Raw genomic sequence first — 13,403 nt, 5'->3', positions numbered from 1 at the left:
ATGGGTGGGATGTCTGTAGAGAGTGTGGTTGTTCTGTTAAAATTGCAGTACTGAGAAGTGTACTGTTGACCATGACGCCACAGACAGTGATGCTGGTGCTCACCGACAGGACCTAGCAAGTTATTGGGCTCCCTGTGCGATGGTTCCATACACATTCTATGGCTTGGTTGGTAGAGCATGATTCGCTGTCTCTCTGGCCTAGTTTGTGCGTGCTGTTGTGGGGTTGTTCTTTAGCTGGTTCCGTCTGTTGATCCAGAGCAGGGCTGTTGTGGTGTTTTGGGAGGCTGTGTAACAGGCTTGTTTGGGAGGAATGCAGGGGCAGCAGGCAGCGTTAGGGGCATCTGGGACTGATTTGCTGAGCAGATTTGTGAGCATGCTGCGGACGGACCTACGACCCACCCAATAAGTCATCCTTCAGCAGTGTGAGTGTGTGTGTGTGTAAACAGTGCTGTCAAAAACAGGTTTTATTGAATGCAGTTCATTTAGACAGTCCAACTCTCATGACTGTCCATAATGAACTGACTGCATTGAAAGTCGGATTAGAGCATGTTATTTACATCTAGGACAAGTGCAACTGATAATTAAAGTGATCAATGACCGCTGACACCACCTCTGGGATATTGAGGTAAGGAACAACACCAACATTGATCCAAAACAATATTAGCAATATCAGTTCACTCTGAATCCACTCTGTGCCCTACAATAACATCATGAAGCCTGTAGGTTAGCACTAATCTATCAATCTATTCTCGCCAACTACCGAGATCTGACGTTAGGTTTGTTAGTGTTACATGATCAATGTCGTCTGGTGGTGACTGAAATCCATAGATCTAGAAAGCACATTTGAAAACAGGTTACGCTTCCGCCAAAGTGCCAGATTCCTACTGAGAATGCTGGGATTAATCACTTCTTTATGAACCAGTATATTACTTGCTAGTTATCCAACAACTTTGATTTGCCGGGTGCAAGTTGGGAAGGAAGAAAAAGTTGTTTTTTAAAAGATCCCTAGCCATTCCAGATTTTTGGCTATGACTAGTATTGTCGAGATCAAGAATTTAGGTCTTATATCGAGAACAAAGGCAATAACTTAGAACCCTAAAATCACTTCTGGGTTCTTTTTCTCGGGCCTCCATTCCAAATGGTTTCAAAATATGAAGGCTGGCAGAAAGCATTCAGGGTAGTTAGTCTGTAACCGTTTCTTCTCTCTCCCTAGAAAGATCCTAGTCATTTCATTATTCCGTAACTATGGCTGTGGTGATAAGGTCAGCTTTGGTTTGCAATTCTAGAATAGTTATTGGGAGAAAAAGCAGGAGCCGCATAATCCAGAGTGGTTTCGGGTGAGGGACAGTGGTCACGGTAGAAGAGGCTAACGCAGACACCAGCACATTGTGACAGCCTCTTGTAAGGCAAAGTGGGCCAAACACACGTGACCCATTCTGTGTGGGTGTCACTGTATTCATCGCCATGATCATAATTGGACTAATTTCGTCGACACTCATTGAAAATCTTTCTTCGCAGCTATCTGACGTGTAGGCTAACTGCTAATGCTATGTGTGTAGGATAAACCACTAATGAGAGAAGTCCTGTTTCTGTGGTCTGCGTTTGACCTCAGCCTGAGGGATTCTCCCATGGCGCTGTCATGCGTGTCACACATTGCGTGTTGTAAGGCCTGTAACTTTTTTCTCACGCACTCGCATACATGCATACACACTCATGTTGCACGCACACACACAAACACACAAATTCATTATCTTCGGGATTTGATCATTAGGGGTATTTTTTTTTATACATAAGATTCACAAGCTCTGTCTTTTATCAAGCAGATTCGATCTGATTAGCCAGATGCTCATAAATCATGATTTGGATAGGCTGCTAATTTGGATTTGGCCATCTTAACGCAATACAGTCCAAGAACATTGTGTCGTTTAGCGATTGTGTTAAAAGAAATCTCATAAAAACTTTCTCCCTTTTAAGAGAATCTGATTTTAAACTATTCCCCTATGGAAGGCGGACTGTTTAACTCTCCCATACATTAAAACCAACTTTGAGAAAGTGGATCTATAGCTGTTTACCACTCCAAATAAACAGAGAGAATGTTTGTTGCACGGTTAACATGGGAAACAACACCACGGGGTTTCACTTATAGCTTGAACACATGTTTTATAACTGCATCTTTCCAGGGGGCCTCAGATTATAGCTAGCTGTCCTCCAACAATGAAGAACGTGGTCTTCTGGGAGAAAATGGTGGTCTTGAATGACATCATGGATTTCCCACAATTCCCAGAGGTATACTGGGGATGTGAGTTTCTCTCATCACTTGACTCATAATAAACATATAGCAAATTAGTATGTTTTTCTGTCTTGGGAATTTGCCAATGCCTCTTATACTCCCATGTAGTACTTTTATTTTAATGTAAAAATATGCATGTACAACAAACATAGCCAGTTCCACCATTGCGTGGAGTTGGAAATATGGATTAATGGTAGTTTGGACAGGATTTAGAAGACAAAACATTTGGAACACCTGCTCTTTCCATGACATAGACTGTCCAGGTGAAGGCTATGATCCCTTATTGATGTCACTTGTTAAATCCACTCAAACCAGTGCAGATGAAAGGGAGGAGACAGGTTGAAGAAGGATTTTTAAGCCTTGAGACATGGATTGTGTTTGTGAATGGGCAATACAAAAGACTTCAATGCTTTTGAACTGGGTGCCAGATGCACCGGTTTGTGTCAAGAACTGCAATGCTGTTTGGTTTTTTCACATTCAACAGTTTCCCGTGGGCATCAAGAATGGTCCACCACCCAATGGACATCCAGCCAACTTGACACAACTGTGGAAAGCATTGGAGTCAACATGGGCCAGAATCCCTGCGGAACACTTGAAACACCTTGTGGAGTCCATGCCCTGACACATTGAGGCTGTTCTGAGCACACAAGGGAGTGGAGGTGCAACTCAATATTAGGAAGGTGTTATTAATGTTTTGTACACTGTGTGTACATGTGTAAATACACTGCTCAAAAAAATAAAGGGAACACTAAAATAACATCCTAGATCTGAATGAATCAAATATTCTTATGAAATACTTTTTTCTTTACATAGTTGAATGTGCTGACAACAAAATCACACAAAAATGATCCATGGAAATGAAATTTATCAACCCACGGAGGTCTGGATTTGGAGTCACACTCAAAATTAAAGTGGAAAACCACACTACAGGCTGATCCAACTTTGATGTAATGTCCTTAAAACAAGTCAAAATGAGGCTGGGCATGCTCCTGATGAGGTGGCGGATGGTCTCCTGAGGGATCTCCTCCCAGACCTGGACTAAAGCATCCCCCAACTCCTGGACAGTCTGCCAATCTTGATGTTCTCTGGCAAATGTCAAACGTCCTGCACGGTGTTGGGCTGTAAGCACAACCCCCACCTGTGGACGTCGGGCCCTCATACCACCCTCATGGAGTCTGTTTCTGACCGTTTGAGCAGACACATGCACATTTGTGGCCTGCTGGAGGTCATTTTGTACTGCTCTGGCAGTGCTCCTCCTTGCACAAAGGCAGAGGTAGCGGTCCTGCTGCTGGGTTGTTGCCCTCCTACGGCCTCCTCCACGTCTCCTGATGTACTGGCCTGTCTCCTGGTAGCGCCTCCATGCTCTTTACACTACGCTGACAGACACAGCAAACCTTCTTGCCACAGCATTGATGTGCCATCCTGGATGAGCTGCACTACCTGAGCCACTTGTGTGGGTTGTAGACTCCGTCTCATGCTACCACTAAAGTGAAAGCTCCGCCAGCATTCAGAACCACTCCTTTATTGGGGGTGTCTTGCTAATTGCCTATAATTTCCACCTGTTGTCTATTCCATTTGCACAACAGCATGTGAAATTTATTGTCAATCAGTGTTGCTTCCTAAGTGGACAGTTTGATTTCACAGAAGTGTGATTGACTTGGAGTTACATTGTGTTGTTTAAGTGTTCCCTTTTTTTTGAGCAGTATATATTGTATTTGTACTGTATACGTCATGTATATGTTGCTAGCTGTACACATGCCCAACACTTCTCATCTCTACCATAATAAGCTACATGTATATTTGACTTTGGTCTGTCCAGTCCTGCAGCTTATGACCAAAGACTTATGTGGTCCACAGACCTGGGGTTCATATACTATTTGTTTTCAAATACTTTATCAAGGCTTGATTGAACTTACCTTGCAACAATGGCAGCAATAGAATAGTCCCAAAAGTTCAAACCCCACCTGTAAGAAAGAGACCTAGGGCCTCAGTCTTGAAAGGATAGCACTGACCGACGACAAGGTTCCATTCGATTATTTATTCCATATAAAAAGACTGAGCACAATACTGCTGCTCTTCATCGGCCCTACCTCCTGCAGCTTTTCAACGGCCCTACCTCCTGTAGTTTCCTGTACTCCACCACTCTGTCCTGGAGAGAGAAGCTCAAACAACAAAGACAAGATGCTAGTTCATGGTAGACAATGTAGACAATATCTTTGAAACTGTACTACATATCTAGAGTTGATCAGTCTTTGTGTGTATCATTTATTGATAAGATGTTTTTAACTTTTGACCGAACAAAACAATGCTGCATGGCGCCACCCGGTCTTTATCGCAATTTTAGCCTGTAGGCCTAGATTGATGGAAGGTGTAATGTGAGCTGTATAATCAGTCGAGGTGTGATGGGTGCTTCCCTTCCACACCACCCAGCTCATATGAGTTCCAGGCATACTCAATCAGACAGTCAAAGTATTTGAAAGAAAGCAAATACTATTTGAACCCAGGTCTGCGGTGGTCCAGTCTGTTCACCAGGCTGGTTCCCCGCTGATTATCCCCTCTCTCCCCCATCCTGTGTGGTCATTCCTATCATGACTCAGTCTGTCTGCTAGGCATTACCGTTCCCTCCGTGTGGAGTGGAGCAGATTTAGAGGTGATTACACATTGATTAATGACTTGTTGTCTTCAGTAGAATCCCACAGCCTGCCAAGAGAAATTCTGCTTAGAGTTCTTCTCTCATATGGACATTGATCACCATTGTGAGAGCTAGCCTGATCTGGTTCACACACATAACTAACCTTTACCCTAAACACCCTACAAATAGCATTTGACCTTGTGGGGACTAACAAAATGTCCCCAGTTGGTCCCCACAAGAATAGTTAAACACCATACTGAACCATTGGTGCTCTGCAACTGGAGTAGTTAGAGATGGTATCACCTACATATTTGCTTGGTAGCAGCCCTCTGTATAAGAGCTTGTTAGCAGCCCTCGGTATAAGAGCTTGTTAGCAGCCCTCGGTATAAGAGCTTGTTAGCAGCCCTCTGTATAAGAGCTTGTTAGCAGCCCTCTGTATAAGAGCTTGTTAGCAGCCCTCGGTGTAAGAGCTTGTTAGCAGCCCTCGGTGTAAGAGCTTGTTAGCAGCCCTTGGTATAAGAGCTTGTTAGCAGCCCTCGGTGTAAGGGCTTGTTAGCAGCCCTCGGTATAAGGGCTTGTTAGCAGCCCTCTGTATAAGAGCTTGTTAGCAGCCCTCGGTATAAGAGCTTGTTAGCAGCCCTCTGTATAAGAGCTTGTAAGCAGCCCTCTGTATAAGACATTGTTAGCAGCCCTCAGTATAAGAGCTTGTTAGCAGCCCTCTGTATAAGAGCTTGTAAGCAGCCCTCTGTATAAGACATTGTTAGCAGCCCTCGGTATAAGAGCTTGTTAGCAGCCCTCTGTATAAGAGCTTGTTAGCAGCCCTCGGTATAAGAGCTTGTTAGCAGCCCTCTGTATAAGAGCTTGTTAGCAGCCCTCGGTATAAGAGCTTGTTAGCAGCCCTCGGTATAAGAGCTTGTTAGCAGCCCTTTGTATAAGAGCTTGTTAGCAGCCCTCGGTGTAACAGCTTGTTAGCAGCCCTCGGTGTAAGAGCTTGTTAGCAGCCCTCGGTATAAGAGCTTGTTAGCAGCCCTTGGTATAAGGGCTTGTTAGCAGCCCTCTGTATAAGAGCTTGTTAGCAGCTCTCTGTATAAGAGCTTGTTAGCAGCCCTCGGTATAAGAGCTTGTTAGCAGCCCTCTGTATAAGAGCTTGTAAGCAGCCCTCTGTATAAGACATTGTTAGCAGCCCTCGGTATAAGGGCTTGTTAGCAGCCCTCGGTATAAGGGCTTGTTAGCAGCCCTCGGTATAAGAGCTTGTCAGCAGCCCTCTGTATAAGGGCTTGTTAGCAGCCCTCGGTATAAGAGCTTGTCAGCAGCCCTCGGTATAAGAGCTTGTCAGCAGTCCTCGGTATAAGAGCTTGTTAGCAGCCCTCGGTATAAGGGCTTGTTAGCAGCCCTCGGTATAAGGGCTTGTTAGCAGCCCTCGGTATAAGAGCTTGTCAGCAGCCCTCTGTATAAGGGCTTGTTAGCAGCCCTCGGTATAAGAGCTTGTTAGCAGCCCTCTGTATAAAAGCTTGTTAGCAGCCCTCGGTATAAAGAGCTTGTTAGAACCTTTTAGGGGTGCTAACAAATTTAAATGTTTCCCCTTAAACCATCTCAGTGTTGCTTTAGCAGTATGCTAAGGTCATTGCCCTGCTGGAAGGTGAACCTCCGTTCCAGTCTCAAATCTCTGGAAGACTGAAACAGGTTTCCCTCAAGAATTTCTCTGGATTTAGCGCCATCCATCATTCCTTAAATTCTGACCAGTTTCACAGTCCCTGCCATTGAAAAACATCCCCACAGCATGATGCTGTCACCACCACGCTTCACTGTGGGGATGGTTTTCTCGGGGTGAAGTGTTGGGTTTGAACCAGACATAGCTTTTCCATGATGGCCAAAAAGCTAAATTTGAGTCTCTTCTGACAAGAGTACCTTCTCCTATATGTTTGGGGAGTCTCCCACATGCCTTTTGGCAAACACCAAACGTGTTTGCTTATTATTTTCTTTAAGCAATGGCTTTTTTCTGGCCACTCTTCCGTAAATCCAAGATCTGTGGAGTATACGACTTAGTGGTTCTATGGACAGATATTCCAATCTACGCTGTGGAGCTTTGCAGCCAGCTCCTTCAGGATTATCTTTGGTCTCTTAGTTGCCTCTTTGATTAATGCCCTCCTTGGCTGGTCCGTGAGTTTTGGTGGGCAGCCCTCTAGCAGGTTTGTTGTGGTGCCATATTCTTTTCATTTTTTAATAATGGATTGAATGGTGCTTCATGGGATGTTCAAAGTTTTGGATATTTTTTATAACCCAACCGTGATCTGTACTTCTCCACAACTGTGTCCCTGATCTGTTTGGAGAGCTCCTTGGTCTTCATAGTGCCTCTTGCTTGGTGGTGTACCTTTCTTAGTGGTGTTGCAGTCTCTGGGGCCTTTCGGGACAGGTGTACAGTTGAAGTCGGAAGTTTGGCAAGTCGGTTAGGACATCTACTTTGTGCATGACACAAGTCATTTTTACAACAATTATTTACAATCAGATTATTTCACTTATATTTCACTGTATCACAATTCCAGTGGGTCAGACGTTTACATACACTAAGTTGACTGTGCCTTTAAACAGCTTGGAAAATTACAGAAATGATGTAATGGCTTTAGAAGCTTCTGATAGGCTAATTTACATAATTTGAGTCAATTGGAGGTGTACCTGTGGATGTATTTCAAGGCTTACCTTTAAACTCAGTGCCTCTTTGCTTGACATCATGTGAAAATCCAATAAAAAGAAATCAGCCAAGACCTCAGAAAAGGTACCACGTTCGTCTGTACAAACAATATAAACACCATGGGACCACACAGCCGTCATACCGCTCAGGAAGGAGACTTTGGTGCGAAAAGTGCAAATCAATCCCAGAACAACAGCAAAGGATCTTGTGAAGATGCTGGAGGAAAATGAAAATGGTACAAAAGTATCTATATCCACAGTAAAATGAGTCCTATATCTACATAACCTGAAAGTCCGCTCAGCAAGGAAGAAGCCACTGCTCCAAAACCGCCACAAAAAAATCCAGACTACGGTTTGCAACTGCACATGGGGACAAAGATTGTACTTTTTGGAGAAATGTCCTCTGGTCTGATGAAACAAATATAAAACTGTTTGGCCATAATGACCATTGTTATGTTTGTAGGAAAAAGGGAGAAAGTCAAGTCAAAGAACACCATCCCAACCGTGAAGCACGGTGTGCGAGCAAGGAGGCCTATAAACCTGACTCAGTTACACCAGCTCTGTCAGGATGAATTGGCCAAAATTCACCCAACTTATTGTGGGAAGCTTGCGGAAGGCTACCTGAAACGTTTGACCCAAGTTAAACAATTTAAGGCAATGCTACCAAACACTAATTGACTGTATGTAAACGTCTGACCCACTGGGAATGTGATGAAAGAAATAAAAGCTTAAATAAATAATTCTCTACTATTATTCTGACATTTCACATTCTTAAAATAAAGTGGTGATCCTAACTGACCTAAGACAGGGAATTTCTGCTAGGTTTAAATGTCAGGAATTGTGTTTAAATGTATTTGGCTAAGGTGTATGTCAATTTCCGACTTCAACTGTATATATACACTGAGATCATGTGACAGATAATGTGACACTTAAATAATGTCCACCTGTGTACAATCTAACTAATTATGTGACTTCTAAATGTATTTGGTTGCACCAGATATTATTTAGGGGCTTCATAGCAAAGGGTGTGAATACTTTTGCAAGGCACTGTAAGTATCAAAAGTGTCAGGGAAAAGGTATGGAGTAAAAGTACATAATTTTCTTTAGGAATGTAGTAAAGTAAAAGTTGGCAAAAATGTAAATAGTAACGTACAGATATCCGCAAAAACTACTTAAGTAGTACTTTAAAGTATTTCTACTTAGGTACTATACACCACTGCTAGTAATCTTTTCATCCTTGTACTCCACATTCCTGCTCCTCGCCCCAGTCCCAGACAGTCACTTCTGCATCACAAATGGCACGCTGTTCCCTACATAGTCCACTACCTTTGACCACAGCCTATAGGGCTCTGATGTATTTAATGTATTTAATAGGGTGCCATTTGGGACGCACAAACGATCCCATAACAAATTACCTGAATAAAAGGAGGCTAATTGAAAATGGAGTGGTTGAAAAGTGGAGAGCATGTTCTCCCCAGCCAGAGGAGATGCAGGCAGGCTAAATAATTGTTACATATTCAATAGCTTCTCCAAACAGCTGGTCATTTTCTATGCCCCCTATATTTTGTGGATTAACTTGGAGTTACTCACTCGCAAGTCCTATCTCCCTATGTTTGGTTCGTAGTCGAGTAAGCACATATTTCCATGTGTATTACAAATCTTCTGGGTATATATATATATATATATATATATATATATATATATACACACACAGCTGATTAATAAATGGTTGGCTCCCGAACAAGGATTTTCCCCATCCGTCAAATGACTAATACCCCATAATTCTATGATATAAAGATGCTCGATTGACAGTAAAATCTGTCATGAAGCATTGCCTTCTTACTCTTCCAACCTCAATGTTTTGATTGTCTCTTTCCTGGTGTAAAGCAGTTGGCTGCATATTCTGGGGTATCAGTTCTAGTCGTTTAGTTCATTCCAGGCTCTGGCACTGCAGATCACCAAATCCCTTCTGGTCCACGGATGAGGGGTCAAAGTTATGTGTAAGTTGTGTATGTCATTAACTGGTTTAGTGGAGTCTCTTCTCCCTTACTACAGCCTGAGATTCCTTCCTCTTAGTCGGTCTTCTGAATCCTTGCCCTTTTCTCCATCCAATGATGTCTGCTTCTTGTCGCTCATCCAAACATTTCCTGGCTTCTTTTAGCATGAATAACCAATACACTATCCTGTTGATGGTGAAATCACTTTGGAGCATTTGGAGGCATTAGCTTCATTATCCTATACTTTGCCATAAAATGTTGTTGATTACTAAGGTGGCACACTGCCTGTACATTCCTGCTGACTTGGTAGTGTTGTGTTTATTGGAGAGAATAGAACAACAGGAACAGGTGGAGTTGATTTGGACATGTGGGAGACATTTCCTCATCCAGCTGAGGGCCCCAGGCTTCTGGACCGGTGTTACTTACTTCTGTGTTTGTGAGCGAGTGTGTGCTGTTTTTCTCCATCCATCTTGCTCCTCAGTTGCCTTAGGGAAATGAAGACCTTTCAGATTTTAGTGTTTACATTTGTACGCCTGTGGAGCGCCAGAGAGTGATCTGAGCTATCGAACCCTGAAGTATTCGGTGGGAAGGAGGTCTTGTACACAAACACACACATTTTGCCGGCCTTTACAGGCCACAATGTCAATGGTAGACCAAGTCTCCTGAAATATAGATGAAAACTCTTGGTAAATAGTGTGGTCTACAGAGTACCTCAGTGTGGTCCACAGTTTATTGTGAGGTACTCTGTAGACCACACTATTTACCAAGAGAGTTATCATCTATATTTTCATATTTTTTCATCGCTGTCTATCTTCCACCGCAAACCAATGCTGGCACTAAGTCCACACTCAGTGAGCTGTATAAGGCCATAAGCAAACAGGAAAACGGTCATTAAGGCTGCGCTCCTAGTGTCTGGGGACTTTATTGCAGGGAAACTTAAATCCGTTTTACCTCATTTCTACCAGCATGTTAAATTACTCCACACACAGAGATGCTTACAAAGCTCTCCCTCGCCCTCCATTTGGCAAATCTGACCATAATTCTATCCTCCTGATTCCTGCTTATAAGCAAACACTAAAGCAGGAAGCACCAGTGACTCGGTCAATATGTGGTCAGATGTCTTAGATGATAAGCTACAGGACTGGAATATGTTCCGGGATTCTTCCAATGGCATTGAGGAGTACATCACATCAGTCACTGGCTTCATAAATAAATTCACATACCAGGCAACATTTGCACTGCCGCTATCAAGGAGCGGGACTCTAACCTGGACGCTTATAAGAAATCCCTCTATGTCCTCAAACGAAGCATCAAACAGGCAAAGCGTCAATACAGGATTGAATTTTACTACACTGGCTCCGACGCTCATCAGATGTGGCAGGGTATGCAAACTATTAGACTACAAAGCACAGCTGCGAGCTGCCCAGTGACACGGGCCTACCAGATGAGCTAAATTACTTCTGTGCTCACTTCGAGGCAAGTGAACACACTGAAGCAAACATCAGCTGTTCCGGACGACTGTGTGATCACACTCCATAGCCAATGTAAGACCATTAAACAGGTCAACATTTTTTATTTTCAATGACGGCCTAGGAACAGTTCAGGGGCAGAACGACAGATTTGTACCTTGTCAGCTCGGGGATTTGAACTTGCAACCTTTCGTTTTCTAGTCCAACACTCTAACCACTAGGCTACGCTGCCGCCCCAAAACATTCACAAGTCTGCAGGGCCAGACGGATTACCAGGACGTGTACTCCGAGCATGGCGCTGATCAACTGGCAAGTGTCTTCACTGACATTTTCAACCTGTCCCTGACTGAGTCTGTAATAGCAACATGTTTCAAGCAGACCCGCATACAACCTGTGCCCAATAACACTAAGGTAACTTGCCTAAATGACTACCAAATCAAATTTTATTTGTCACATACACATGGTTAGCAGATGTTAATGCGAGTGTAGCGAAATGCTTGTGCTTCTAGTTCCGACAATGCAGTAATAACAAGTAATCTAACTAACAATTCCAAAACTACTGTCTTGTACACAGTGTAAGGGGATAAAGAATATGTACATAAGGATATATGAATGAGTGATGGTACAGAGCAGCATAGGCAAGATACAGTAGATGGTATCGAGTACAGTATGTACAAATGAGATGAGTATGTAAACAAAGTGGCATAGTTTAAAGTGGCTAGTGATACATGTATTACATAAGGATACAGTCGATGATATAGAGTACAGTATATACGTATGCATATGAGATGAATAATGTAGGGTAAGTAACATTATATAAGGTAGCAACTGGCGGTGATTGTTTAAAGTGGCTAGTGATGCTCCGTCGGTTGTCATACAGCTCCATCTCATTTACACATCTTGACACCTCTTCATACAAATCATGCAACCCATAGCACATCGTTTAAAGTGGCGTCTGTAGCCATGAAGTGCTTTGAAAGGCTGGTCATGGCTCACAACACCATTATCCCAGAAACCCTAGACCCACTCCAATTTGCGTATCGCCCCAGCAGATCCACAGAGAGTCCATCTCTATTGCACTCCACACTGCCCTTTCCCAAATGGACAAAAGGAACACCTACGTGAGAATGCTATTCCTTGACTACAGATCAGTGTTCAACACCATAGTGCCCTCAAAGCTCATCACTAAGCTAAGGACTGTGGGTCTAAACACCTCCCAGGTGGTAAGGGCAGGTAATAACACATCTGCCACACTGATCCTCAACACAGGGGCCCCTCAGGGGTGCGTGCTCAGTCCCCTCCTGTACTCTGTTAACCCATGACTGCTTGGCCAGGCACGACTCCAACACCATCATTAAGTTTGCCGGACGACACAACAGTGGTAGGCCTGATCACCGCCAACGATGAGACAGACTATAGGGAGGAAGTCAGAGACCTGGCCGTGTGGTGTCAGAATAACAACCTCTCCCTCAACGTGATCAAGACAAAGGAGATGATTGTGGACTACAGGGAAATGAGTACCAAGCACACCCCCAATCTCATTCGCAGGGCTGTAGTGGAGCAGGTTGAGTGCTTCAAGTTCCTTGGTGTCCACATCTCCAACAACTAACATGGTCCAAACACAACAAGACAGTCTTGAAGAGGGCACGACAAAACGTACTTCCCTCAGGGGACTAAAAAGATTTGTCATGGGTCCTCAGATCCTCAACAAGTTCTACAGCTGCACCATCGAGAGCATCTTGACTGGTTGCATCACTGCCTGGTATGGAAACTGCTCAGCCTCTGACCACAAGGCACTACAGAGGGTAGTGCAAATTATTATTATAATATGCCCCCCCCCAGTTCTAAAACCAAAGTTGTTCCCCTGGCTACAGTGTAGATTAACATGTATAGGTGCCATGTACTAAAACACATGTTATTAGAAAGGTGTTTCCTTCATTTTCAGAAGTGAAGTTAACCACTAATGCTGTAAAAGGCACTAGGTATCTGAGTGTTGATGTAACTCCTGTCCTTTGTGAGAACATCATTCAGATATTGTCATTCCTTCACAGTGTCTTGAAGCATACTGGATAAATGAGCGTAAAGGTAGAATTTAGAAATGTCAAAGGAAGAGAAGAACCAGTTTAGAGAGGCGTGCCCAACCAAAACATCAAACAGCGCTGCAGAGACCGAGAGAGAGGTTCCAACACTGGTCCTTGAAACACATGTGAGACGTGGCCCACGTCCACCTCGTCTGAGAGGAAGATCTAGGGTCGTGCTCAGGAGCTTATTACAGGATGTTACAGAACGGAACAGAACCGTCAGAAATATTATGTAGAATAGAAATG

The 13,403-nt window shown here is 43.6% G+C and overlaps 1 non-coding gene across 1 annotated transcript; it reads left to right on the top strand.

Moving 5' to 3' along the window:
* The first annotated feature begins 24 nt into the window (after window positions 1-24).
* LOC139393350 (small Cajal body-specific RNA 14) lies at window positions 25-154 on the top strand. Its single transcript, XR_011629781.1, has one exon. It is a non-coding gene; the product is annotated as a small Cajal body-specific RNA 14 (non-coding RNA).
* Window positions 155-13,403: the final 13,249 nt, after the last annotated feature.

The sequence above is a fragment of the Oncorhynchus clarkii genome, chromosome 33, assembly GCF_045791955.1.
Source record: "Oncorhynchus clarkii lewisi isolate Uvic-CL-2024 chromosome 33, UVic_Ocla_1.0, whole genome shotgun sequence".
NCBI lineage: Eukaryota > Metazoa > Chordata > Actinopteri > Salmoniformes > Salmonidae > Oncorhynchus > Oncorhynchus clarkii.
This window is presented reverse-complemented; position numbering and strand designations above follow the sequence as displayed.